At 46.8% G+C, this 5,000-nt stretch overlaps 1 protein-coding gene across 5 annotated transcripts in view; it reads left to right on the top strand.

Annotated features, from left to right (window-relative positions):
- Positions 1-5,000, top strand: part of LOC311322471 (phospholipid-transporting ATPase ABCA1-like) — a 52,450-nt gene that overhangs the window by 20,476 nt on the left and 26,974 nt on the right. The window lies entirely within an intron of this gene.

Genomic DNA, 5,000 nt, shown 5'->3' with positions numbered 1-5,000 from the left:
TGTTCCTGTACCCTTATGGGAAGGGGAAGTCTGTTCCTGTACCCTTATGGGAAGGGGAAGTCTGTTCCTGTACCCTTATGGGAAGGGGAAGTCTGTTCCTGTACCCTTATGGGAAGGGGAAGTCTGTTCCTGTACCCTTATGGGAAGGGGAAGTCTGTTCCTGTAACCTTATGGGAAGGGGAAGTCTGTTCCTGTACCCTTATGGGAAGGGGAAGTCTGTTCCTGTACCCTTATGGGAAGGGGAAGTCTGTTCCTGTACCCTTATGGGAAGGGGAAGTCTGTTCCTGTACCCTTATGGGAAGGGGAAGTCTGTTCCTGTACCCTTATGGGAAGGGGAAGTCTGTTCCTGTACCCTTATGGGAAGGGGAAGTCTGTTCCTGTAACCTTATGGGAAGGGGAAGTCTGTTCCTGTACCCTTATGGGAAGGGGAAGTCTGTTCCTGTACCCTTATGGGAAGGGGAAGTCTGTTCCTGTACCCTTATGGGAAGGGGAAGTCTGTTCCTGTACCCTTATGGGAAGGGGAAGTCTGTTCCTGTACCCTTATAGGCCACCGTAGATGTAAAAACCTCATTTAGACTCTTGGGGGCGAATTCACTAAAGCAAATTGCGCCCGCTAATTGCACCATAATATTGCGCGTCAGTTGCGCCCGCTATGTGCTCCGTTTTAAAAACCTATTCACTAAAGACATTGCGCTAATAATATCCCAGCGCAAACACGCCCATTCGGTGTTTGCGGCTGAGTGCAATTTGCTGCTGATAAAGGAAATGACTATAAATACTGCGCATACAGCGCATACAACTCGTATGCATATCATTGGACGATGGCAGACAGAAAAAGAAAGATACGATTTTCAGACAGCGAACTTGAAGGCCTCACGGACGAGGTTCAAAAACATGTCTCACAGCTTTCGGCAAAAAATATCACGACTGCAGCAAAAAATCATATTTGGGGTTTAATTTCCCAATCAGTCAGTGCCATTTGTGTGTGTAAACGCGGAAGACGGCAAACGGAGGTGGAATGATTTAAAAAGACGAACAAAGGAAAAATTGTCATTTTATGTTATGCAAGTTGCAGCACGATGATCTGGCATACTTTTGGGGGAGTGTATAACATTGCCCCACCGGTACGATCTAGGCATCTAAACGGCTTTTCAGGATTCCAAATGTGCACTCAATCACACCGCGCGTCCTGATGTGAGCCCGGTTGTACGCCGCCTCTCCAACGTTGGAAGGATTACGCACGGGAGTCATCATCCATGGCTGAAGATGATACCTGCCGTCACCTATGATACAAAAGCAAAATATTTTCAAGACCATTCAAATAAAACAAATATTGTGTAGGCTATGTTTTTATTTATTTATTTATACCTATATCGGCCCCCAGCCGTTCAATGAACAGCTATAGGGAATGCGCAGTTTCGCGTATAGACTATTATACGCACAGTTTCGTGCTATGTAGGCTATTATATTCATTGGGGGAGCTTGGACTCGCTGGGGACGGGTGGAGAGACGCATAGTCAACTGAGCCTCCCCAGACGCGACTTCCTCCTCCAGTTGGCTGAAGAGCTGCGCGCTCTGGTGTCCAAACAGTTACCGCGGTGGTTCTAGTGTTAAATCAAAAAGTGACCTTATTCTAAATATTCTCTCACGAACAACATGCCTGGCATTGCGATGCCTTCGCCTCGCAACAATCACTGCTGCCATGATCAGCGGACAGGCTGACCGCGACACACCCCTTGCGCTTAAATACCACCACGTTTCTGAAAACGGTATTAATTTCACTTTAACTGCGTGAGGCAATTTGCGCCGATGTTTGTGAATTGGGCGGGTTTTGCAATAATGTTCATTTGCATAGAAAGGGGAACATTCTCCGCCCATATTACCTAATTTAAATATGAGCTAATAACACCGGCGCAGAGCAACGCAATGACGAACGCAACGCAGTTAACACCGTATTCACCCTTTGCGAGGGCTTTGTGAATAGCAAACATAATTTTTGACTTATTTGCACAGGCTTTGCGTCAGGAAAAGCTGCGCAATCCTTTAGTGAATTCGCCCCTTGGAGTTTGTCCAGAGGTCAACTCAGGAATAGATCACATCATTGAGTCTCATATGACAAACAAAGAGCTCTGTGCAGTGTGTGTGGGCGTGTCTGGTGTGTGTGTGCGTGTGTGTGTGTGTGTGTGTGGGCGTGTTGGGTGTGTGTGTGTTTGTGTGTGTGTGTGTGTGTGTGTGTTTTGCTCTGTGTGTGTGTTGTGCTGTGTGTCTGTGTGTGTGTGTGTGTGTTGTGCTCTGTGTGTGTTGTGCTGTGTGTGGGTGTCTGTGTGTGTGCGTGTGTGTGTTGTGCTGTGTGTGGGTGTGTTTGTGTGTGTGTTGTGCTCTGTGTGTGTGTGCATGTGTGTGTGTTGTGCTCTGTGTGTGTGAGTTGTTCTATGTGTGTGTGTTGTGCTGTGTGTGTGTGTGTGTGTGTGTGTTGTGCTGTGTGTGTGTGTGTGTGTGTGTTGTGCTCTGTGTATGTGTGTGTTGTGCTGTGTGTCTGTGTGTGTGTGTGTGCATGTGTGTGTGTGTGTGTGTTGTGCTGTGTGTGTGCGTGTTGTGCTGTGTGTGTGTTGTGCTGTGTGTGTGTGTGTGTGTGTTGTGCTGTGTGTCTGTGTGTGTGTGCATGTGTGTGTGTGTGTGTGTGTGTTGTGCTGTGTGTGTGTGTGTGTGTGTGTGTTGTGCTGTGTGTGTATGTGTGTGTGTTGTGCTCTGTGTGTGTGTGTGTGTGTGTTGTGCTGTGTGTCTGTGTGTGTGTGTGTGTGTGTGTGTGTGTTGTGCTGTGTGTGTGTGTGCATGTGTGTGTGTGTGTACAGTAAGTGTGTGGCGCTGCGCTCAGCGTCCTTGAAGACAGGCTTGTTCTGTCAGGATGATAATTATCCTCCTGTTGTTCTTCTGTTGAACAGTCGCTCCTCTGCAGAAATGACCGACAGTAACCTTTCTTTGTTCGGTCTCTCTGACGCTCTCTCTCTCCTCCTCTCTCTCTCTCTCTCTCTCTCTCTCCCTCTCTCCTCTCGCTCCTTCTCTCTCTCTCCTCTCTCTCTTCTTCTCTCTCTCCTCCTCTCTCGCTCCTCCCTACTCTCCCTTCTCTCCTCCTTTCTTTTTCTCTTCTTTTCTCTCTCCTCTTCCTCCCTCCTCCCTCAATTTTCACACTCACTGTTTCCTTCTCTCTCTCTCTCTCCCTCTCTCTCTCTCTCTCTCTCTCTCTCTCTCCCTCTCCCTCTCTCACTCACACCTCCAACCCCAGATTAGCCCACATAACTCTCAATGATGCCTCTTGTTTCATGCTTCTAAACTATTTGCTTAACAATGTGTGCAAAAGCTCTTTTAGGGCTTAAAGGAGGATTTGAACGGTCAGCATTTCTGACCAACAGGGGGATGAACTCTTACCCTGCTGCTGTTGACCAATGAGAACTCTTACACTGCAGCTGCTGGCCAATGAGAACTCTTACCCTGCTGCTGTTGACCAATGAGAATTAACCTGTTGTGCTGGCCAATGAGAAATGGCACACAAAACCAGGATTTAAAGAGCCTAAGGCCAAGTACAGTAGCCTACTTCCCGACAGAGCTTTATTTGACACCCTATAATTTCCAGGTAGTAGTCTGTATTTACCGAAACAGAAGCTGGTGAAACAGTATTTATATAACAGCTACAGTAAAAAATAAATGTTATTGTTTCTGAGAGATCCATACAGTACGGAACTACGACGCCGGGCACGCAAGATTCCCAGTCACAGAAGCGTAGTCGACAACAGTGACTGATACCACATGGGTTTCTTGTTAACACAAGATACTGTAAGACGTATTCACGCAGGCGTCGGTACCGACGAAGTGACCGAAGGCTAACATGGACAGACGTCAGAATGGGTACATTCACCAGAACATGGCTGACGGAATACTGCTACTGTATACTTCAGATATTACAGAGGAGAAGGCTATATACCCACACACCAGTCCAGAAAAATGGGTCTGGAAGCCTCTCAAAATCAATCCAAAAGAATCTGATCCCAGCTTGTTTTGGATTCATTTTGAGAGGCTTCCAGACCCATTTTTCTGGACCGGTGTGTGGGTATAAAGCCTTCTCCTCTGCAATTTACGCTCCTACACCGACGCACCCAAGTCCTGACTTTTTGTCATTACCTATGCTTGGAGTTATTGGCGCAGTATAACCACCTCCTGAGATCATTACCTCAGATATTATACACACACACGCACACACACACACACACACACACACACACTCGCGCACACACACACACACACATCCCTACACACTCCCGTCTGCAGCGTCTTGCGAGTGTTTCGAGAACAGCAGCTGAATGTATCTCTCATCGCTCAGGCAGCTGGACAGCTGACCAGTAGTTTCCACCTCCGGGCCAAAGACTTCTGCCTCGAATGCCGCACATACGTGCCCACCGACCCTACACACACACGTTGACCGACCTTTCACCCGGAACACGACGGACCTGTTGTACTGCGTGTTGGAGAGTCTGTGTGAACACGCAAGATGTTCTCAGTGTGGAGGAAGTGGCTTCATGTTTAAAGCCTTTATTCAACATGGAGCATGGAGAGAAACTGAATCAGAGGAACATCTGAATGCTCCCTTCAGATTACAGTTATAGAGATTACAGTTATAGAGATTACAGTTATAGATATTACAGTAATAGAGATTACAGTAATAGAGATTACAGTTATAGAGATTATAGTTATAGAGATTACAGTTATAGAGATTACAGTAATAGAGATTACAGTTATATAGATTACAGTTATAGAGATTACAGTTCTAGAGTTGCACAAACAAGCGTCACAGCTGGGCAGCAGTTATCAGAAGGCAGATAAGGGTGGGTACAGTTCATCAAGGCCACATATTTCTTTTGGTTTATGAACCGATGTGCTCATCCACTGAAAAAAAAACGCTGTTTTCTTCAGTTTGATCCGGTGCTGAGTCACTCGATACCAAGGGG

This window comes from Borostomias antarcticus (assembly GCF_949987555.1).
Source record: "Borostomias antarcticus genome assembly, chromosome: 20".
In the NCBI taxonomy this organism is placed as follows: Eukaryota; Metazoa; Chordata; class Actinopteri; order Stomiiformes; family Stomiidae; genus Borostomias; species Borostomias antarcticus.
Note: the sequence above shows the minus strand (reverse complement) of the source record. Positions and strands in the feature narration are given on the sequence as shown.